This window comes from Anomalospiza imberbis, chromosome Z (assembly GCF_031753505.1).
Source record: "Anomalospiza imberbis isolate Cuckoo-Finch-1a 21T00152 chromosome Z, ASM3175350v1, whole genome shotgun sequence".
Classification (NCBI taxonomy): domain Eukaryota; kingdom Metazoa; phylum Chordata; class Aves; order Passeriformes; family Viduidae; genus Anomalospiza; species Anomalospiza imberbis.
The window spans coordinates 72109796-72134452 of record NC_089721.1 but is presented as its reverse complement, the minus strand read 5'-3'; the positions used below and the strand labels follow the sequence as shown (position 1 = coordinate 72134452).

The following is a 24657-nucleotide window of genomic DNA, read 5'->3' as shown; positions in this document are numbered from 1 at the left end:
GATAAGGAATTTATTCCAGAATTTATTCCAGAAACACAGGGTAAAAGCAATTCTGTCATTATTTGTAGGGTAGAGCCAAGGTCATGTGGTCTAGAAAATTTGGTACTCTAGGTTTTAAATGCAATCAGGGATAAAGAAACTTTATCCCTAAACTGTTCTTTAAGATCTACCCTGGAAGGAATGCTGCTCACTCAGTGCCTCCATTAATTTTATTTCTTGAGTTTTCTTGGAGCTTTTCTGATTTTTTTTTTTTGTTTGTTTGTTTGATTTGGTTTGGTTTGGTTTTATAAAATTGTATTTTAATAATGCTCTGAATAGACACGTTTTTAGTTCAGGAATTTGGATTTTTTTTTTTGCTTTCAATATGGTGGTGGGATGTTCTTTGATAACACAGAAAGACAAATTTGCTTTTAATGTTATAAATTGGACTTTTTTTTTTTTTTTGCAGTCCCTTCATTTACAGAAATCTTTTACTTCAATCTCCACTTATCAGTGGTCTTCAAAAAATTGAGAGCTGTCTTTCCAGACAGATTGTGTTTGTATTCTGACACCTTCTTCAGCAAAAAGCTCTTCTTGAGCATACAAGCATGGAGGTCAGTGGGAGTCAGAAGAAAACTTGATCTCTCCCCCTCAATTTCTTTGCCTTTTGGCCGTATTTACAAAACTGGCTTTTCCTCAGGGCTTTTCTGCCACCCACGCCCTGTGAAATTACCCACACTTTTTCTTCAAGGTGATTTCTTAGTGGCAGGAATATTTCTGACTGCCCAGCAAAACTTCTGCAAGGCCTTGGGAATTCCAGCCAGGGTTTTGGGTGTTTCTGGTTCTGCCTGTTCTTTCCTGCATGCTTGGATTTCTACAGGGTCATAAATGTCTTAATTTTCCAGTGCTCTATCCCCCTGCCAAAGGTGAACATCAGCTGGGTGCCTGTCTTCTTTAGACAATTAAAAAAAAAATCTCATCTATCAAATAACATTAGGCAGTTTCTTAACAAACTTTTCTTTAAACTTCTTTACAATATGATTTTATTGTTAACTGTTATCTTCATAATTGCTGTCTTTGGGAGCTTGAACTGCCTTTCTCTACCTAAACTAGTTGTGCCAGATTTCATGCTTTAAATTGAATTATTAGTCCAGTCCACCCACCTTTTCTAATTGGTCATTCAGAATTTTTGAGGTTTTTGTTGCAGTGAAAAGGCAAATAATTTACTCAAAGCCCGTTCAGGCTAGTGGACATTTTGAAATTTAACTAATTAGGATGAGACTGGGATATCTGAGTAGGGAGGCTCTAGGGTTAGTTCCCACTATCAATTTTCAGGTAACTGGGCACCACCCTCTAGATTCTGCCAGGCACAGCACGCAGGATGACAAGAAATGGGTTTTTTTTTCTAAATTGTAGTCCCATTTCACAGTTTTCTGTGGTGAGTGATTGCTCATCCCTCCCACAACCCATATCATGTCTCCCCCCAGAGACCTCCCAGCCACTGAAGTTATGATGGGGCTTTGAGCCAGACCTAGAAGATGAATCTGCACAATCTAAACCTTCTCCAGTTCCCACCAAATACGTGCAAATCCTTGGTGGAAAAACTGTTATTGCACGTGGAAAAGAAAACGAGCCTCAAACACCAACATACCCCACTCCCCATTAAAAGGACAGAGAAAAGTTTATTTTCTGGAAACATGGCAAAAATTAATTAATCCAAAAGCAGACAGGTAAACCACCTACTGATACTCTTTGTATAAACTCCGTGTCACTGCAGGCAGCTGGTTTCCAAACTCACCTCAAACCAAGTGATCTGATCATCACTTCAAATCTACTCCTAGACTTTTTGCTTAGGAAATATTGTAAAAGTCATAGGAATGTTAGGAAACTGTACTTGCAATGATAATAACCTGAGATCTGGAAATGGGCCAGGTACTCTCTGTTCCCTCCAGGGGAGGTGCAGCATCTCCTTTCTGACCCGCACTTAATGTGGTGGAGTCCCCATTCCTTTTTCCCCAGCCAAGCTGGCTGTACCAGCAACATAAAAAGTTGAAATTAAAAACATTATCAGTGCCTTCACATCCTTCAAGTATACCACTCTGTGAGAGAACAGATGCACTGCCAGACTTCCTGAGCAGGGGCTGCTGCCAGCCTGCTGTAAGGAATGACTGGCTGTATAACATTTTTGTCATGGGTCCTGGTGCAAAGCATAAAACAGCACTCCTTGTCCAGCCAGCCATTGGAACTCAGTCCTGTCCTCCCTCTTCCTATTTTTTTTTTTTTTAATTTTTTTTTTTTTTGTCTTGTGGTCTGAGAGCTGCACTGTCTGCACTCTCAGTGTCATTGGGGATGACTTTAAGAAGCCACTCACTTTCATGAAGGAATAATACCAATGGTACAATGCCCTGCGCATTTCCAAACTGAAGCTCCACGTTGCCAGTGCAAGCCCCAGTTGAGTCACTTCTTCTGAGAAGGTAAACACTTTTATTTTACAACAGTGCTGTTTTTTCATCAAACATCTGCTCCTCACTGCAAATATACTCGAATTTTCCTTGGGTGTTTGGTGGTGAGGAAGTGCAGCCAGATCAAAGCCATATGGGGATCACTTGTGAAAGCACAACTCTTCCCAGCAATTTCCATAATTGAATTAATCTGCAATCGATGGCAAAACATACTTTCCACTGAGATCAGTTGCTTTACATTCGGGGCAGGTCTTGGGGTCAGGCCATGGGTTCAGGCTTTGGGGGGACACGAGTTCAAACCTTCATGGGGGGAAGGTGGAAGGGGTGGGGAGGATTAATTTTCCTTCCTAAACTCACTTTTGGTGACGCCATGATGATTTTTTTTTCTTTTTTGCTGCTCACAAGTTGTGGAAATTAATATTTTTAGAGTTAGAAGGAGCTGCAACATCGCTGCAATGAGACTTTATCAGGACCTAGAACAGATTTGGAGTTTTTCACGAGCCCACCACTGGAAAACACCACACATTTCCATGTGCTGGGGCGCTGTGTGATAGCTGACCATGTGTTTACACACAGGACAACATTCAGATGTCCACTTTTACCATTTCCCCTCCCTTCCCTGCTTTTTTTAAGTATCTTTTCATTGCAGTATCTTAGGGCTGAGAACACTGGAAAAACACATGAGTCATACGATTGTTTAGTTAAAGTCTTGTTACCTAAATTCAATTGAAAACAAATAATAAACAATTGTAAGACTGTGGATGTTTGTAAGAAAATATTTCCAGATAAAGACAAGCCTTTCAAGCTTTTAAAGTAAACAGTGTCACCTCAGTACTTTGCATACACTTTTTTTTTTTCCCCCACCTGGTTTACAAAAGAATCAACAATAGCAAGAATACACTAAATTCAAACTATGGTCTCAAAACCAGTTTTTGTTTCGGGTCCAAAAATGCATGACTCATTTATTTAAAAGGGAAAAAAAAAAAAAAAAAAGAGTTCTTTACTGGTTTACTGGTTTACAGCAATGGTAACAGAGATTTACACAGTCATCCTTGGTCAGCCAGATGTGAGAAAGATGACAGAAATTAGTATTTCTTCTAAGGTCCAGACTCTCTACATCTGCAGATGCAGATACTGACAAGAAAGACTGCAGTTCTGCACTTTGAACTAAATAAGTGAACAGCAGCACTAGAAAGAAATAGGAAAAGGATTTACTGGGCTCAAGAGGAAAGGACAATAATTTGAAAACTGATGCTGCAAACTGACAGTGCTGCAGAAATACCTCTGTGAGGGAATTTAATAATAAATAAACAAATATATTGTTCGTGACACGTGAACAGTAAATGTGCCAGCAGTGGAGAAAAGCTTCATTAGAGGTAGATCACACCAGAAGAGTTCTGATAAGGTGAAAAAAGGAGTCTAGAAAAGTGCCTAGATAAGGACTTGAAAAGGAAAGCACCAGAACATTGGCTATGACTCAGCATCGGGAATTATCACTTGGGATAGAGAAGGAAGAGACTGAGCTTAAGGAGGCAAAGAATTTTTAAAAATACAGGTGATTTAGCTGTGCTAAACCTCAGAACTTTGCCTCAGAGCATCACCAGAGGAGTCCCGGGAAGGGAATCAGCAATGTGGCACCAGAATTAGTGGGTGGTTGGCTGCCTGGCCTCCAGAGGTGCTGAAAAGGAGGATGGAAATGTTGGCAACAGGGAGCATCAAAGAGCTGGAGTGGCCACTGGCTTTCACCAGCACCTTGGCAACCTCTCCTCCCTCTCCCAGCCACTGGCAGCACCTTCAGGCAGGCTGCCCAAGATCCTGGTCCCTGGGATGGGGAGGGGGTGGCTTAAAACAGGATGAGGCAAGGGTTTATGGCTGCAATCAAAGGAAAGGAAAACCCCTTTGTAAAAAGAGGCCAGAAGAGCTCGTCTTGGTTAGTCTGGCAAAACACACCTCAGTAAGGATATAATTGCTCTCTATAAATATATCAGAGAGAAAATGCCAGAGAAGCTAAAGAATATTTCAGCTAAGACTTGGGAAAAGAACTAGTGGGGCCATAAATAAGTTTAAGCTGGAAATGTTATAATTTTAAGCTGTAGAAAAACTTCACAGCCTTAATAAAGACATTTTAGGGCTGAGGAAAGAAACACAGCTAGTTTTAAACCACAATTTGCTTGCTCTATGAGAAACTGCCTCAGATGAAGGGGAATGTGGATAGGACTAGGTTATGACGTAGGGGATGCCCTTTTTTTTTGTCCTTGTATACCTGATTTTTGGCAAAAAAATTCAATATAAGCAGGTCAATCGATTCCTAATTCAACAGAATTCTTTTCCTTCTCCCTCAAGGCAAGTCCAAGCTCTCCTGGCTGATGGTCTTAATGAAAGAATCCATCCCATTCAGATGGAGGCTCCTATTGATCCACGCAGAGCTACAAACCTGCTCCCAGCAACTCTCAGCACTGCCAGCAAAGCACCTTCCTCATCACTGGGCTTCTCTCACGGGTGTCTGACTCCAGTAATTTCCTAAGTTGCTTTAAAGCAGCAGCTCTTTTCCCCCTGATAAGGGCCATTAAATATCTGCAAATGAAATGGAGGCACTTGTGGCTGGCTTAAAATGGCTTGGCTGCTGAAATGCTTGGTCATGCAGGAGGCTTCTGCCTGCCTGCTGCAGTGGTGGTGTGCAAAATGTGAATTTTTCCACCCTTGCCTCCCAGAGGTGTGGCAGGAAGAAAGGAAAAGGGCAGTTCTCTTTCCACTCTGGACCACTAAGAGTGGCTCAGGGTATTAAGCTGTGACAAATAAAGACAATTGCAGCGCATGCTTGTGAATCAAAGGTGTAGCATGAACAAAAAACAACAACAAAAAAAAAAAGCAGGATGTCCCCTGAACAAACCACCCTGACATCCTCATAACGGGAAAACTCCAGTGGTCTGAGCAAATGAGAGAAAATGCAAAGCTAAGGATTAACTGCACAATTTGCAACTGCTTGATAAAATCATGATGCAGAACATATCATGGCAAATAAAAACCTCTGAAGCTGTGCAAGCATAAAGGCTTGCAGAGCAGGCAGTTTAGTGCACCTTGTACAGTTACAAAAGTACATCATATTTCAGGTTCATATGCATTCAGATGTAGGAAGACATGACTGAAGAGTCTATGCCTAGGAGACCCATTCTGAAGAGAAAAGTGACATATATTTGGAGAAACCATGCGTGGAAATCCACACACAGGAGAGAATTGTGTTTAGAATACACAGAGTTTGAGAGAACCGAAGTCCAAGGGCAGGGTTTAATTTGTAGAGCTGTGACATGAAACAAGACATTTTAAAAAAACATTGATGTAATTGGTAAATCGACTGGCTTGAGAATTATTTTTGTCTGCCAGCAACATCTGCTGGCTTGTGGTCAGTCCTGAAGATAAAGTAAACCTGTGCAGATTTCAGTAAAAAAAAAAAAAAAATCCCAAAAGCAAGCCAAACCAAAACATTAACCCAACAGCAGCTTTTCTTGACAATCTCTGAACTGGGAAACTCAATTAACAAGGAAATTGTATTGATTTGGTTTAAGCCAGGCAAGGCTATATGCTTGCTTAGTCAACAAGAATACCCACGTTAGTAGGCTGAAAATGAGTTGTGTTTCAAAGATTAAATTAATGGCAAATGGATGGGATTCACTTACTTTTTTTCTTTTCTTTTTTTTTTTTTTTTTTGCAAGTTCCTCCAAACTTAGTTAATTACATGGATCAGCAGTTCTACAGTCATCCAGAATAAACTCCAGGCTTTTTGTCTGGGCTCTCATGTCCTCAGGACTATGCAGGCTGTTTTTCAGCTTCACGGACATTGTTCCTGGCTCTCCAAAAGCACCTGCCAGGGCTTTCAAACACCCTCCAATCCACACGCCCATCCCTGAGGCAGGGATTGTCACACTCTGGAAGGCGACATCCCTACCACAGACAGGGATCTCTCACAAAGATACACAGGTGAGAAGGTTGGCACTCCTCCTGACTATTTTTTTGGAATAGATATTCTGTCCTTAAACAATTACAGGTGATCACTGGACACAAGCCAAGGATGTCTTTTTGCCTTGATGCATTATAGCCATTCTCTATTTTTATTTTTTTCAGTTACCAGAGCTTCAGTGATCTTTTGCACCAAATACCTGCCCCAGACACTGTCACCCTGCTCTTTTAAAGGTTTAAAAATTCTTCTAAAAGTTATCTATGCCTTCTGATATTTACATATTTCTACCACAGTTTCTCACACACTATCATGTAAATAATGATTATTTTACATTCTTCTTTGTAAGAAGAAAAAATTAATAGACTAATTAGTTTGACCAGTGTGGTTGGAGAAGTAACAATTTTGTCCTCCAATCTACTGTCACTTTTAGAATTCTATATCTTATGAAGTCAGAAATAAAACTTCCTCTTTTCCCTCTTTTACATATAATGTAAATGTGCGAGTTACTTCGCCTAGTGACAGACACAAGGAGACACAACGAGAAAATTGCCATTATAAGCTCCACTCACTGCAAACAGGGCTGTTAAAACTGTGGCCTGCGGTGAAGAACCCAAAATCAGTAGAAACAATGCATCTCCAAAGCTGTCTGCAAGGAGAATCCCTGCCCCAAAGTGCTGCTTTTTGGGAAAAGGATTGGTTTCCCCTTTGGTGTGCTAATGGCAGGGGTTGTAGCTCCGAAGGAGAGAGGGGAGAGCAGGAGGATCTGCTGAGGATTTCCCTGAAAAGCTGGTATTTCTACTCATTTCTTTCCCAGATGCTCTGTGGAAAACTTGTCATTTCTCTCCACAGCCCATGCAGCATCACCTACGTCAGGTATTTGTCGGACCACGAGGGATCTGTGCCTCATCAAAGCTTACAATTCCCTCATTGCTTTTAGAAAGTTAGGGTTGTGATTTCCTACCAGGACCATAAATTATCAAATAAATTAACTGAGGCACTGAACTCCTGCTTAGGCCAGCGTTCATCTCAGTGACACCTACACATTTCCCAAGCTACAAAAAGTGCACATGGGGCATGGGACACTGTTCTAGGGTCTCTCACTTACCAGGAGCTTGAATCTTGTGGGGTCAGCTCAGCTTCATTTCTTCCTCAGGGGCCAAAGGCACAGATTCCCTTGCATCCAAATGTCAGGTTTTGCACTCTAAATGCTGTTCTCCAGGCTGCTTTCCCAGGGTTTTTAAAGAGTCAAATAGCAGGGGTGAAAAAAAGAGCCCCAAATGCCCAAACCTATCCCGGGCAGGCCCCCATGAACCAAGCCCAGCACAGCTCCACCTCCCAGCCTGAGGGCTGCCTAACAGGACTGGGAGCTGTGCTAATCCCTAATTAAATTTAATCTACACTGGAAGGGGTTTGTTGATTTAGCTAGATAGGTAGGGAGATGCTGACAGGTTAGTTCTGGTGTAGAGGGGTGGAAAAAAACCTCCAAGAGCATAACCGGTAGCAGTTGAATTTGTAGTCATTCTTTCTTCAGAGCAGATCATAACATATATGAGTGAAAAACTGGGGGAAATTATGTCATAATTATATTTATTTATATATTTATATTTATTACATATTATTATTATTATTATTATATTTATTATTAGTTTCAATCATTATTATATAATCAATATAATTATAATCTATTATAATATAATAGATTATAATATAGTAATGCATAATAAGATACAATAATACAATAATATATTAAAATAATAATAACAATAATAATAATAATAATAATAATAATAATAGTAATGATAATAACAATACCTGTCAGACTACTAATTAGCAGTCTACTAATTAGCAGTCCACTAATTGTAGACTACTAATTAGCAAAATGAAGGCTCATTGTAGAAAACATGTTTACCTGTATATTACACATGTGTGGATGGCCATCCCAGCTCTGCTTGTTGATAACACCCTGATAAAACAAGGTCTATTTCTGACTGACATGACTGCACCAGTGAAAGCTGGTTAGAATAACCAGTGCTCAGGAGTTTGCTCTTCCTCTCTCTAGAGATGTCTACTGGTGACAAAGAGGGAAATTACCCAACACGAAACCTGCAGTAAAATAATTTCCCTCTGTTTTTCCACTCCTGGAGCATCAATATATGTTATGACCTGCTCTGAAGAAAGAATGGCTTCTCATGCAGCTACTGTGGGTCCTGGGCAGAAAGTGAATGCTTATTTATAAACTATTAACCTTCTGTTCTCTGGGACTGGAACCTCACAGGATGGGCTTGAGCAGACCCCAGATGCAACCTCCATGCCCACACCTCCTTCAAACTTGTGCAATGGTTAATCTGTTCCTAAAGTGGGTTATTCATGTAGAACAGCTATCTCAACATTCTCACAGGAGCTGCATATCCAGTGGGAGAATATCTGCTCATTTTAGTGGCCATAGCTGTTAATACAGCAAAAAGTAGCGAAGAAAATGTCACTGACAACAGAAGATTAGCAAAATATGGTTCCATTAGCTGATACATGAAGGGAATCATAGAAAATATTCCTGTCTTTTGGTCAATTTGAGGAGTGGATACTACTTAAAAAGCAGTTTCCTAGCATCAAAACGAAGTAATCTGAGAGGCATAAATAAAATTAATGAGCTTTTCAATGGTCTAGTCTCACTGGAAAAGCTGTAGACAGTAGAAATCTCTTCCCCAAAAAATCAGGTCATTGCTCTAATTAGATCTGACACAGACATAAGAACATGCATATAAACCCTGCATTCAGTGAAGGTAAATTTCTCACCTCCAACATGCCACTAAAAGATGACACCAGATAGAATAAATGCCTTTGAGCCCTGCAGTTTGGATCTCAGATTTAGACAGCACATCTTTTGAGATGCAGCCATGGGTCTGTTTTGTATAAACCCAGAGTAAGGGACCATTTTCCTCCTGCTTCCAGGCTAACTTGAGGCATTTTGGCTTTGATCTGTGCTGGTGTCAGGGTGCAACAATCCCTGTCTTTAGGTACCAGAGGCATTTCAGTCTCAGATGTGCTGCAGGGAAAATCAGTTAAAGAAATGCGATACCTCCCCTGCCACGGGAAGGGGACAGCAATTGTGGCAACAAAACAAGGTTGTAGGGTGGTTTTTTTTTTTTTTTTTACTCCAAGAATGTGTGTGAGGGGCTGGCAGGGAGTGGAGAAGAACAGTTTTTGAGGATCTGGGTGGAGTGAGAGCAGAAGGGGGAAGCCCAAATCAGTCGAGGAGCTGAGGGTGTGCTGTGGCTCCTTCCCTCACAGTTTTTGTCTGAGGTACTGGGTGACCTCTCTTTCAAAGGCTTTAAAGTCTAATTCTATTTAAAAGCCCAGAGACTCCCTTCATTATTACTATAAAAGGACTGGCACACATATTTTAAGAAGGATTTCACGTTGGTCATCAGAAAAGAAAAAAAAAATAAAAAAGCTTTTGATGCTAGCCTTCCACTCCAAACATCTCTGTTTAAATGTCTCAAATTAGATTTTGTTGGAAAAAAGGTACTGGCACACTCATAACCTGACATACTTTCCATTATAAACTCATTTCTACTATAAACTCTGAACATAAAAGCTATAAATAGCACCTCCACTACAACTCAGCTTTTCCTTACGCGCTCTGAATTCAGAAACAATATTTGGACTTCAGCTGATTTCTTTCTTTACAATTCCTTATAAATAAATTATAGGACCTATTTATTATTTATTCAATTTTTTAAAAATAAAATTTTGCAAGAAACTATTTTCTGTCTTGTTCTTCTGGGGATGAGAGATGTGTTTGCAGCTCAGGGAGGGGCACAGAGCAGTTCCCTGCAGTCCCATGGCAGAGCAAGCAGCAAATCCCAGGAAAATAAAACCATCCAGGACTATGACCCAGGATCCAACCTCTCTGTGCTCACTTCAAACTTCTGCAGCTGTTAAGCACCTACACTTTCTCAGTTAATTTTAATTTTAGCCAAAATGATTTTTTTTTACCTGTCCCCAGGTTTCCTTCCGTTCATGAGAAGTTGTAAATATTCTGCACTGTCCTCCCACCTGTGTGTTCCCTTACTTTCAAATGGACATTCAGCTGGAAAAGATTCTCAAAATTCTCCTTTCTTCTATGTTAAGGATACAAGAGAATAAAATCTAACAACCTAGCATCCACAAGGACATCTAGAAATGGTTCCTCTAGATGTCCTAAAACACCTGGGATAATGCTGAAACCCGAAAAAAACCCATGAAAACCTGAAAAAATACTAAAAAAAAACCTAAGAAAAACAAATTGTTAAAAAAAAACCCAAAAACTACAAACCAAAAAAAAAACCCACCCAAAACAACCCAACAAAAAAACCCCAAACTAATGAAAATATTTCCGAAGTATGCAAAGTTATTTGAGAGTTCTGGGTCTTTATATTTTACAAGGATAAAGCTGTGAGGGCCCAGTTTTCCTGTTGCCGGCCATCAAAAAGAAAAGAAAGAGTGACTTAATTTTGTAGCACTGGCAAAACAGTCCAGTGGGTGCTGCCAAAGATAAATATTGTTTGATTTTCAGCAGGCAAAATGAGAGGCTAAGCAACACTGTCTATGGTTCTTGGTCACTGGAGCAAAGATATTAATTTCACAAGAGACACCCACAGCTGCAAACTCAGGAAACATTTTCAGCAGTTGCAAGGTAGCTGGGGGAATATCCTGACCTGGAAATGTTTTCTGGCCAAGTGTTCCTTGCTGGGCTGTTCCTTGAGTGTGTAAATGCATATTTAGGATTCTCTGTATTGTGGGTATGCACAGGGAAAATTCACAAGATTTGTCTTTGATTTGAGACTGCTAAAGGTGTTCTAGAACATCAGTTTTTCTTAAAAAAATAGAAAAAAATAATTTTAACTTTGCATTCACTTAAATGACTTGATGCTGGCTGCTCTCTTTTGGCATTTCAGATGTAGGGGTGAAAAGCAATTTGTAAGAACCGCATTATTATGTTCATGGTTCTGAAGAAATTCTTCTGAAGGTGAGCTATGGCAAGGTTGCTGGAGGATATTGCAGTACTCTGCCCTCTCCCAGAGAATCCCACAGCTCCTTTTTGTTTTAAAACCTGAAAATATAATGTCAGAAGTGTAGGAATTGCTGTTTAAATGTAACATAATTAATGCCTTCATGGGGAATACCTTTTCCAAGCTGTACGTCTAAGTTCACATTGGGTTTCCTGAAACACCAAGGTCAAAAATGTCCCCTCCCACGTGCTAAAATTTGGAAAACTCCAAATTATCCAAAATCTGTGGCATCTCCTCATGCAAGAAGTAAAAGTGAACTCTACTTTGTGACATCTCTTACCAAGCAAATACCCACAGAAAAATCAGCAGAGCAAGGGGCCAACACGAGAAATAATTTTACCTGCTTTGAATAAAAGGACCCAGAATCCTTCAGACGAATCTATAAACCAGTAATCTCAGAGGCTATCCATACTTTAACAGGAAAATGAAGTCAGAAAATCAAATGAAATATTATTGGCCTCTGAGTCAATGAGTCAGAAGACATTAGCATACACAGCCCTCACTGTAATTACTCAAGGTTTTTCAGACTGCTGTATTAACCTTTAGAAAAGTAAATAGTGGAAAGCTGCACGACAGTCTTCAGCAAAGCTTGAGCCAGAACTGCCTTTTTTGTCTTCTACAGAAAGAACAAGAACCTCATTTCTCAAGGCATTTTGACCAGGTTTTTATTTTCCTTTTACTCATGTAGACATATATATCTTTGTAAAGTAAGATAGAATATAGAATATATCTTCAGCACATGGAATCTATCTTCAGCAAAGTGAGTAAGGGGGGGTTTCGTGCATTCAAAAAGATGCACTAATTTCCATAAATAACTTCTATTATTACATGTAATTTTTTAGTTTTAATTTTGATCACTAAAATGTGTCATTTATAAGTGACAATCTGTATGAATTTGATGTAGGTTTTCTCATTGTTTCCACATCTTCCTTGTATAATTTGCTGTATTTTTTTCCTAGAAGGAAGTTGGAAAGTTTCTGGGGCAATTTTTTTTTTTCCCCTAGATGGTTCCCAGTACTCTCAGGCAGTCTAGATCCTTTTATTTCACTCCCATTCACTTTCACTGCAGTCTGTAACACTTAGGCATCCCTCCTGAATTTGGAATAATGACTATTTGAGGATGGTAACCCAAATCAATATGAGTGCTGAGAACTCCTCCAGCTTCTAAAGGAATTGTTGTTTTGGGCTCAGTGGCTCGACGTCTCACCAAGGCTCACAAACCCTGCTGGAACCACGAGTTTGTATTAAAAAAAAAAAAAAAAAAGTGAGTTTGTATAAAAAAGAGTGATATGGTGAGCAGAGACTGGGGACAGAGATGTACTTCCCAAGCAGCTCCTCTGGATTCCTTCCTGATAATCCCTCCCAAAGCCATTGGAGATGGCCAGGATCAGACTGGCTTGCATGAAGAGGCTGGGACAAGGGACATCCCTGGGGACAATGTCACGAGGAGAAATAAACATGGCCCTGAGATGAAAGACATAATTGGCCTTGCTTGACCCAGCTGGCTGCACAGACACATTTCATAGGTGACCCTGCGCCAGATAAACTGCTGAGGCTGCCTACATGAATAGCTGTGTCTCCACACCATCCCCCATGAGCAGGGCAAGTTTTATCCTCTCATTTTGGTAGGTGGAGGGGTGAAGGACCAAGAGCCTCCAGCTTATTCAAAGTCACGGAGGGATTTAAGTCTGAGCAGGGGACTGAAGCAATGCCTCACCAGCAACAGTAAAATATCCTTACAGGAAAGTGCCCGAACTACTCAGCAATTCTCTGTCTCTCCTATTAAAAGCAATACATAATTAAAAGGTAACACTTAATATTGGTTTTCAGGTGCCTGGGTCTCAAAACGATGCTGCGCTATGTTCACTGCTGGCACAGCAAGTTCTCTCCTTGGAGCAGAGAAGAGTTAGGATGGCAATAATGATCCCTGGAAATCCTCTATGGGCTCTCCATTATGCATTGAGATGTTGTCCTGAGTGGCAGAGAGATATTATTATTATTATCTCTGGTTTTAATGAAGGGGTGGGACTTCAGTTGGGTTAAAAATGATTTATTGCTCAGACAAATCTCAGTTTTAAAGGTTGTGAGATTTAAGAGGGCGAGTAGCTGGCTAGAGTTTAAAGTGGTCATAAATTCTTTGTTACAAGACAATATATAACTTTTTAATCTAATGGAGAGTTGCTACTAAGTTTATTTTTATTTTGCTTTTCTAACCTATTGTACTTAATTCTGCTGCAATGTGTATGCTTTTATCTAATGGGCTTCTATCACATATATACATACATATGTTTCTGTTATAACCTCTAAACTCTTAGCTCACTCTACATCATTACATTACTACACTATAGACCCTTCACTTTCTTACCTAGTACAGTTTCTTACTTAAGGCATTACAGAAACACAGGTTTTTGGTTTTTCTGCTTAATGTCCGTGTACTTTTATTTTTACATCAATCCAAGCTTCTTCCAAGGCTGCAAATCAAACTCTCCTGTGTCTGTGGAAGTTTCTGTCTTTCCATTTCCCACAGGGTGTAAGCAGCAAAGTGCTGGGATTCAGCTTTCCAATAAAGCTGCCTGACTTGCAATCACCCCAGGATTCCTGCAGGAATGATAAACTGTCTTAGCGGGATGCAGCAAGCATTTATTCATCATGGCCTGTTCTGTGGACCTCTGGCTGTCCTCTGCTGTGATTTTATTTCAGAAAAAGGGAAGCAAAGGTCAGCATCACAGGCGAGTCTGTTGGGCTATCCCTCACTGTCCGAGCAGAGCGCTCCCTGGAATGTATCCGAGGTAATTTTGGGATGAAATACAGCGCTGCAAGAAGCTCTGCCAGCACTGAATCAAGCACCCACAGCTCCCTGGAGTCAATCTGGAGAAGCTGATCAGCTTAGGGCTGGAGAATTGCATTAAAGGTCAGAGCCAGGAGCAATTAAGGGCTGGGTGACAGGAAATGGAAGACTCGATGTGGAAATTGTAAATGAGCCGTGTGTTTTCTGTATCATGTCCTGCTTTTCTTCCTTCTCTACATTCAGTTAAACACAGTTCTAAGAAGACTTTTAAACATTTTACAGCAGTGCCTACAGGGCACAGAAGAGCTGAGCTTCCCCCTCACACCCCTCTGTTCTTGTGTGAGGAAAAAGCAATACCACGATTTTGATACATTTCGCCTTCCCCCCACTATTTTTACCTTCCCTTTTCCCTGAAAGGCTCTAGGAAATGCTGCTAAACTGGAGCTTCGGCCTCATTTTGTAATATATTTTCTTTTTTTTATTCTTCATTCTCCCCAGTTTACTCCTGCAGTTCATATATTTGAGCTTTCCATTGCAAGCACAAAGGCCAAAAGTCTTTTCCAGCTGTGAGTCAAGGCTCTTATCTGATACTATGGCTTCAAAACTGATGACTTAATAAAACAAACCCACAAAACGTTATGAGAAATTTTTTTTTTTTTTGGTTTTTTTTTTTTTTTTTTTTTTTTTTTTTTGTTTTTTTGTTTTTTAATGCTTTCTAGGCCACCTGCCATATTTAAGCTTCCATGACAGAGGAACATGAACCAAATTTTCCTTGAGGTAAACCCACTTCTATTTCCTGTGTGTTCTGTTGTCCCTACTAAAGTCTGGGAAGAGCTTATGTACCTGCAGAGAATCAGAGTTGCCTTTTTCATTACAATATTTATGAGAATAAAAAGAAAATAAAAATTAATGGCTGTTGACTAGAGCAGTGTTTAATTTCTCCACTTGCTCATTTTTATTTGCATTTTTAAACTGAAGTTGCAAATATTTAGTTGCAAAAGAAGAGGAGTATTTTTCTTCTGGTGTTCCTCCAGATAACAAATTCCCATCTATAAATTTCCCTGATAATGGGATTGTGAGCCATTACTCATAGGTGGCACAAACAGAAAGCCAAAACAGATAGAACTTTAGGGAATATTCAAGCCTGATAGAAAAAAAAAAAAAAAAAGAAAAAAAAAAAAAAAGTCAAATTGGCTTTTTGGTGTCAAAGGAACTCAGAGATGGTGTGGTTCCACATTAAAGACCTCTCTACCTCCCCCTCTTTAGATATTTTTTAGGGTGAGCTCTTGCCCTCCACCATGTGGTCACCATCTTTACACTTACAACCACAAGACTTTGCTTTATTTTATGTGATAAACTCGATATAAACTGGAAAGTTGCTACTAATATACAGATATATATATATATATATAAGCATAAAACTTGTCAGTCATCACTCCATGGCAGTTTCTGAAGTTATAACAATGAAGAGTTGATGAATATCATTGTGTGTGGAAGGAGGGACGTTGTCTGACACGATTATTTTGCACACTGCAAGTCACAGGAATAAATACAGATCTGCTGAAAGCTGTAATCAGCTGGAAGTAAAGCCACATTTCCTCAGTACAATGTCAGGAAGAGGCTGAAGTCCAAACAAACACATTGCAATAATTCAGTAATGATGCAGAGATCAACCAATGTTCCTCAGACAAAATAAAAGGATCTCTATCAATCACCAGATGCACCAAAAATAAGTCACTACTGAAATATGGCTTGACAGGATCAGTGTCTCCTGGTCTGGAAATAAATGTCTGTGCTTTCTCTTGACACTTTCAGAGTTTTCCCTAAGTGTGGCAGTTTAACTTTTTATAGGCAGCCATTATTCCTTGGAAAAGTCCTATTTATGGGACATTATCGCATAATTCTCTGCATAATTTGCTGCCTGATAGGTCTTGAAAAACGGTAAATCTGAAGTTTCTATCAACTTGGTATGCAAAATGGATCACGCAGCACGGTAACATTCACAAGTGAGAATGCCTCTTCTGTCTCAGATTTGCAGAATGTGACTGAAAAGAAATAATTTTTAAGTTTGAGCACCCAAATGAGTTTTGAAGTCATATTGGGGTGAACTGTTCCTGCAAAGATCTTGTACTTGAATTACTTTGTTAAAGAACAGAGTTATGATTTGGGCTGCAAAGTGTGAACTGTCCTTTGCCTCTTTAGATTTTGTTAAATATTTTTCTACTTTTTTAGTTGCCAAAGGGTCTTTGTAGGTCGCTCTATTGGTGTGTCAGCTTACCCTTTCTGTTTCATGAAAACATTATTTTCCTTTTTTTTTAAATTTTTTTTTTATTATTTCTCCAGTCAGGCAAAACCATTTAAACCTCAAGGGGAAAGTAATTCAGTCTCTTCCATACTTTGCAATTTCTAAAAACCTTTGCATATTTTCCATTCCCTTATCCAAGTCACTGATGAAAACTTTGAAGGGTACCAATGCTGACTAGCCCTGGCAAAACCCCATTTGAAACGTGCCTCTATAGTCACAGTGAGCCATTTATTCCCTAACCAGTTTTGAAAACATGTCACACTAGTTTTGCCAAGAAAACATCTCCCCAGCTCGTTTATGAAGATGTTAAACTTGCCACTGCTGTTCTTCCATCCTGCTGGGGAAATGCCCTGCTGGGCTCGAAAGTTTTTCTTTTTTTGTCTGGTTTGATCAGAGCAGAACTTACATTAAAATGCAGATGGAACCAGCTCTGGAGGTTTCTTTGGGAAAAAAAAAAAAAAAAAAAAAAGTAATATCTGCATGTTTCTCTTAGCCTGCTCATGGGGGGGGGGAAACAGATGAAATGCCTGAAAACTGGGAGCAGCAACCCAAGAACTGGCTATATTTTCTGCATCAACAACAATAGCTGAATTACTGTTCTCTCTATCTGCTTTTTCAGCTGGGCAAAATGTAGAAAACGCCTGGGAGATCAACATCTTTGCTGTTTTTCCCTCTGTGGTCTTGGCTCACAGAGATGGCCACGAAGCCCCCACAGCACAACAAAGTGACACGGAATGATAAATGTGACAGGCTCCACCAAACACAGCCACTGCACTGACACAGCTCTCAGAGTTATTTAGCTTGCAGAAGAACTTTAGGATCATCAGGTTTATTTACAGTGCACCAGTGAAAATGGGTTCCAGTGAAACCAAACAAAGAATAAATACAGCATCAACTGGAAAAAAAAAAAAAAAACACAACCCAAAAGATCTGCCTGCCTGCTTGGCTTGCTGAGAAAAGCTGAATCATGTTTTGTGCACATGTTTTAGATCTATATAATCGAAGCTATTAGAAAAACAAGCCCCAAAGACTCGGCAAAACCTGGCATTTTGCTTCAGATATTTGAAAATCCAGAAATATATCTTCTCTGAAAATAACAGTGTGTGCATAAATCCTTCAGGTTAAGCATGAAATTAAAATCACAGACTTTCTCTGCTGCGTGTCCAGCACCTTGGGTGTTAAAAAAGCTGAGCAAATCACCTCAGGCCATAAGCTGCATGATCAGAAAGTGGTGATACCATCATGGTCTGTGGTAGTTGCACCACGTGTGCATCACTGAAATTTCGGTAGGAAAACCACCACACATCCCGTAACATTATTTTTCTCTGATATGGTTCCTATAAATCTTTTGACTGGGCTCAGCACTCCAGTGTTTTCACATTTTTCAGTGTGCTTTTCCTATTTCTAGGCAGTATTATTTTTATGTGGCTCAGGGGTGGTTTTCTTTTTTGCCTGAAAATATGTTAATGGGAACAAAAAAACTCCAAAACCCAATCAGAAATCACATAAATATACTGGAGTGTAGCAGGTTAGTGAATAGATAGGAAGGGAGTTTCAATTGGAGAGTTTGGGAAGTTATTTTGGCAATAAAAGTTATTTTTCCTACATTAATCAGGTGCTTCTTCCATAGATGCAGGCCTTGATTCCTCTACTCTTTGGAAATGTGCAGAGTTTTGCTTAATGCTTTATTGACATCGCCTTATAGGTGCTCATATCGATAAAACTGAGCAGATTTGCAGTTTGGAGCTTTATGAGCTGCTTCCTGGTCAGCCATGTGTGATGCTCCGTATGCAAATAGATTAAAAGTTTTATTCACTGAGGCTTGCTTGAGTCTGTATTGATTTCACCAAGTTACTGACGTGAGTAATGTTGATTCGCTGTGGTTTCTTTCTAGACCAGAATCTCTCAGAGCAGCGGATGCACACAGGCTGCAACTTCCCCCTGTGTGCAGGCAGCACTGCAGGAAAGGAATCCTGAGCATAAAAAAGTGTTAATCACAGCAGATTTAGGTATTCCTCGCGGCACAGTTCACTGACACTTGTTGGCACAATTTAGGTACCAGCTGAATCATCAGGCACCATGGCACAGGCAGTGCAAATTAACGTATGGCATGAAAAAACCCCTTAATACACCCAGAGCAAAGCTGATCAAACCCAAATTTGAGCTATCTCTAAGTAACCCCGTGGCAGAGGAGCTGGAAGACCCTAGATCACCTTTAGGTTCCCTTTCCAACCCAAATCATTCCATGTTTCCAACTTTTCCTTCTTTTTACGCTGGAGTGGCTCGAAACTTTTTGTTTCTTACTTCCAAGGATTTCTGTCAAGCCCATTTCCATTCTAACCTGCCTCCATGGCCCACATTTTCCTTGTAGGCTGCGTGTTCTTAAGGTAATTAGAAGATATTATTAATGGAAAGATGTCCCAGGATAACGGTCTCCTGCAGTAAGACAAATGCCAAGATGACATTTTTTGGAGCAAGACACATATATCCAGGGACATTCTCCTGTCTCATGCCTTATTATTTTTTTTCCTGCTATGCCAAGCCATGAATGATGCAGATTTTGCCCTGATGTGCCCTGAAGTGGCAGTGACTCTGTGTGCCAGTGGAAAACTTGGTCCCAGGAGCCTTGCAAAGGCTCTCATTAATAAGGTTTGTGCTTCTTTCCCTTGTGATTCACAGCACCAGGCAGGGCAGAGCTGAAGGGAAAGCTAAAGCCACCTATGAAGCACAGGAATGAGTCAATTAGCTCATTTGCTGCTGTGATATTTGGCCTTCCTCGTCTGTAATTCATAAACTTTTCCTGATTAATGGAAAAGCAGGCTTTAGCCATTAACTCACGATTTTGTTAACAACCTCCTGTGGCAATATTTCACGTGAGTCTTGGGAAAAGGTTCCAGGGTAGCCAGTGCAGGCTACTGCCGTGTGCCTTCTTCATGCATGCTTTAAATGGTTTTTTTTTTTTTTTGGAGCTATTGATCATGATTGAGACACCCAGCCTGCTGTCCTAATCTAAAGAAAACAAAACAAAAAACAAAACAAAAAAAAAAAGTGTTTTCAAAGCTGACAGAAGGAGAAGGACACAGGAATTGTCTGTTCTGCTGAGTGTGATGTTGCCATTTCATTTCTTGCTCAGTGATGAAAACCAGGAGAAAGTTAAGCACAGGGAGCTTGGCTTTGCCATGTATTTTACTAACTCTTTGCTCCAATAGCCACTGTGGCACTTGTTTTAAAAATGTAGGACCAGAACCAGGCATTCATCACCTCATTGGGGTGTCTAGGGGGTGGCTGCAGTGGAAGCTGTGTTGATGGTGGCATTTTTAAAAAAAAGCTGAGGAAGTAGAAGCCTGTGAGCTGGCCAGATTCCATGAATCCCATCACAAAGCATGTCCAGGTACATGTTTGCCTGCTTAAAACTTTGTGATGGATGGGATCATTTTTAGAGCTATGAGAGCTGAAAGCACCTGAATACCTACCACTGAATAAACAATCTTTATAATTGTTAAATAAACAATTTTCCTTTCCCCAGCAAAAAAGACAATTTAAGCTCTGAGTGTGTCTGACATCTGAGGAAGGTGGCGATAAACAGCAGGTGAAAAAAAGAAAGGAAAAAAATAATGTTTATGACCTTTTATCAGACACCAGAAATAATAAATTTTCTTTGTCTATGCTTATCATTGACACAATATTCGGGGAAAAAAAAAACAAACAAAAAAAACAAAAAGGGGTTTAAGAAAAGCACATCCCATGTTGTAAAGGACTTTTGGAAGGAGCTTTGAAATCCTTTCTGCTGGACACAGCTCCTCCTGACAAAATATTTGTACAGAAATCTCCTCGTTTGTACACTAACAGCCCAGCCCATCAAACTGATTGTGAAGATGTAGATATTTTTTTAGACTGAGTGGTTTAAAAAGTCTCTGCAAACAGATGTTAGTGGCGAATTATAAATAGAAGCCAAGCTGGTTTTTGTCATATCTAATGGGCACTCAAAACACAGACACAACCTCCCCTAAAAATATAATTTAAAATTACCCCCAGAAAACCATCTGGTTTTGATTTTTAATGGTAAACCTGAATAAAACTTACCACTTACAGTTAAGTTGCACCTGAATTAGTTACAGATGTCGTGAATTTAAGAAAATCCTGCCAAAAAGACTCGGCAATATCCACTAGGTGGCATCCAGTGACCGTGTTTGGGCCGCCTTATCTCCACAAAACCTCTCATTCATACGGCAGATAAAGAACTGCATTATTAATTTATACCACTCCATCCACTCTACACCTAATATTTGTTTAGCCAGCTGCTTCCTCTAATCCTCCTTAAACACCATTGATTGAAATCCTAAGTGTATTCAGAGCTTTTTTTTTTTTTTAATTTTTTTTTTTATATTTTGCCTTTTTTTTTTTTCCCTAACCCCAAAGAACATTTTGTTACCTACAAGTTACAAGCTGCCTTTTCAGGCGCAGCACTGTGTGCTACAGTTCCTACCAGCGGAGACAGAATGTCTAATACTTCCTCGCCAGCGACAGAAGCTGCCTGTCATATGAAAATAACTTTTTTTTCCCCCCCTGCAAAATTTTTCATTTCCATGGAGTTTGAGCAACGTAATACACTGTCAGGTTTACAATGAAACAGAAATGTTAAATATTTCAGCTCCCAGGAGTAGTTTAAGCAGTGCTTCAGTGAAAAAGCAAATGAAAAGCAGAAAGCATTAATTCCAGTTTTCACCCCTTAATCCTTGCAGCGAATTGGAAAACTTTTAATATATTTAAATGTAAGCAATTGCAAAGTCTCTCTGCACTTGAGGATCTCAGAACACCTTTTAAGGGATGATACATATTGCTTCCAGATTTTTTACTGAGGGGCAAGGAGGTTAAGCAACTTCATTAAGTATTGATAACAGTCCTTTTGGCTCCAGGCTGTGTCAAAAATATTCCTTTTAGTTACAAATCAGCATAAAAAAATCATAAATGTTGGGGACCTGCAGTAGAAAACACTCTTCCTACCAATTCTTACAAACTGTAATGCAACAGGAACCCTCTATCCTTTCCTTTCCTGAAACCTTTTCTCCCTCTGCCCCAAGCCTTTGTACTTCTCCAGGGTTTTGTTTGGTTGGATTTTCAGGTGGTTTTTTTTTTTATTTATTTTTAATATCTTTGGTTGTTTTAACCAGGCTCAATGGCACTGGGAAGAAACTGAACCTCCTCAGTTTGATACGAGAGGATGCTCTGCTGTGGACTGTGCTGTGAGCCTCTGGCAGGGACAGAAACTTTTCTTCCTGATGGGCTTTTTTCCTCTTTCTTACTGGAGTCTACTTACACATCCAGGAATCTTATTAGGAAGACTGGCTTTTTGGCAAAATTTCAGTGAGGACTTGCAGTGTCTTCATTATTACATTCACTTTTTGGGGGGATTTAACTGCTAAAAGCTTCTCTCCACATCTTTCCCACCCTACTTCACTTTAAAGTGTTGAAAATAATCGCAAACTGGTCCTTGGCAGGTGTGTAAGGGTTGGGGTCTCAGGTGATGCACTCAGAACAACTTTGCTGAGCTGTGCTTTACAGGACTGTGCTTTGGTGGCCTCACCAGACCCAAAACCCCAAGAAAAGCAGGAAACTCTTTCCTGTGTGTGGCACGAGGGCTTTGCCTCCTGCATGCCACACCTTGCCACTGCAGATCCCCTCCTGGTCCCTTCCTCACAGGAGCCAGTGATGATTTTGCTGACTGTGAGCCGTATTTCCCCACCTGTCTCTGGAAGCTGTGTTTATTGAGGGGGTCTGCACCCACAGCCACACGGCCCCACCTCATCTGTGCTGTCAACTACCACACCACACACACTCCTGACAGAACAACAGGGCTCTTTCCAGAGCTCCTTCTTCCCACGTTTTGGGCATTGAAGCAGGCATAAATACAAATTCATTGCTGTTCGTCACCTGGAGGGTTCTCTCGAGCACATTGCCAGGTCCCCAGAGCCTCCTGAGGGTGTTGTACCACTTGCATGACACCAAGCACCAGCATATATGGCAGAACTTTCTGCCCTGGAAGACCCCAGCAGCAATTAAGCCCTCACTAATTATACACAAACGGCAATAAACCCCCTTAATTCAAGCACACAAAAAGCTTTCCAGCCCTTGCTATCTAAACTCACCACACAAGGAGTTTTGTCATGAAAAACGTTCTGAATGGCACCCCTCTGTGGGTTTGACCCCAAGCCCCAAACAAACAGTGAAATGATGCAGTTACCAGACCCCTGGACCAGCTCATGTGCAGCAACATCTGTAAAATGCTGAGGCATCCCAACTTTATCAGTGAGTGGAGAGGGCACAGGAACCTGTGCCAAACATTATTCAGGCTTCCCTTGACAATAAATAGCCAAATATGACATCAGTATGTAACATATCACATCTTATCAGAATCTTCTTGCTTCTAACTGGATGGGCAGTACTTTGTGCAGATTCTGCTTCCAGTCCTTGAAATGTTTTTTTTTCTCAGTCTACCCTGCTCGTTTTCCCTAAGTCCTGAAAACTTCTAAAAGCATCTGAATGGATGGAGGAATACTTAAAGAACGGAACAAGCAACAAACAGACAATCAAACAAACAAACAAACAAAAAAAGACAAATCTCTGTGTGAAGAACAATCCCATAGGAGGAAGCCACAGAGCAGAAGAAGTATACGACTTTTTGTCTCTCTGCAGTTGCAACATGATCCCTCCTTTGGTAACACAGAGCGCTTAGAAGTCAAAGACACTGAAGTTAGCCAGTTTCAATCCGTCTTTCACCCTCCTCGCCCCCCGCCTCAGCTGCCAAATTAGAACTCCCAAAAATCCCTCCAGCGCAGGCAGCCCTGCAGCTGATGCCCACAGGCGCTGCTCGCGGGGTCCCCATCCCACTCGGAGCAGCAAAGCAGAAAAAAAAAAAAACAAAAAAAAAAAAAAAAAAAAAAAAAACAAAAAAAAAAACTTTTCTAAAGTTTGATTTTTTTTTTTCCTTTTTTTTTTTTTCCTTTTCTTTTTTTTTTTCTTCATTTTTATTTTTTTACCTTGCGCAGAGCTCCCTGCGAGTTGAGATGCTCTCAGGACTCTCCAGCAGCTGGGAACGGAGGGCAGCGAAGCGCAGGAGGAAGTTTTTGGTGCTCACCTTAAGTCAGAGTGTGTGTGTGTGTGTGTGTGTGTCTATGTCCCGAGTGACTCTCTTTGTGGCTCTGGGTGGCAGAGGACCTGATCCAGGGAAGAGAGAGCCACTTTCTCACCGAGAGGAAAAGAAAAGCAACACGTCATGAGTTAAGTACGCCTCCAAGATGTCTTAATTACAGCCCAACGTGCTCCCATTCAGACCCCAGGAATGAGAGGGGAAAATAAACCCGCACGAGCGCGGTTTTCCCTGTGGCTCACACACACCCAGCCCCGGACCAGCAGGCTGCCCTCTCCCTCCAGGTCCCTGTCCTCGCCCCTCGGGTCCAGCCCGCCCAGATCCGCACCTAAAAAAGCCTCTCTCAACTCCACGCAAGTCCTGAGCTAAAAACTACACGGGACTTAAAAAAAAAAAAAAAAAAAAAAAAAAAGTGGGGGGAGAGAAAAGAAAGAAGTTGGTAGTGTTCCTCATGAAGAGACCATTGAATTTAGGGATTTAGGGTGTGTGACACCCTGAGAAACATGACACTTCTGACCACTTGCCTCCCAGCCCCCGCTCCTTTTTTACCCCCAACCCTCCCATTAACTCTGAGGGTTTCGGACACCGGGAAAGTGACGCTGGAAAACTGTGGAGCGGGGGGGGGGAGTGGGGGTGGAAACAGCTGGACCTAATAGGATCCCCTTCTGTTTTCCCTTTACCCCCAACTTCCAGTAGAATCATAAATCCAGGAAACAAGCCCACCTTCTCTTATCACACCCCAAAACCAGAGCACACCTTGCTCAGGGCCCTTGATCCCAAGACTTTATGCAGTTCCTAAAGGCCACCCCAGGCCAAAGTATTCCTCCAGCATCAAAAATGTCTGTATTGCTGTCCCCTTCACATCATCAGGCACACAGCCCCGGAGGACTCTGCCAAAATCCACGCAGTGTGTGGCTTTAACCCCTTAAATGCCGCGGCATGGAAGGGACACAGGTCAAACCTCACACCT

General features: G+C 40.8%; 1 protein-coding gene across 1 annotated transcript in view; it reads right to left on the bottom strand.

Moving 5' to 3' along the window:
* Nucleotides 1–23925, bottom strand: part of HAPLN1 (hyaluronan and proteoglycan link protein 1) — a 60565-nt gene extending 36640 nt beyond the window's left edge. The window contains exon 1 of the mRNA XM_068175936.1: nucleotides 23578–23925. The gene's annotated coding sequence lies outside the window, so the exon portion shown is untranslated. The remainder of the gene's footprint in view (nucleotides 1–23577) is intronic.
* Nucleotides 23926–24657: the final 732 nt, after the last annotated feature.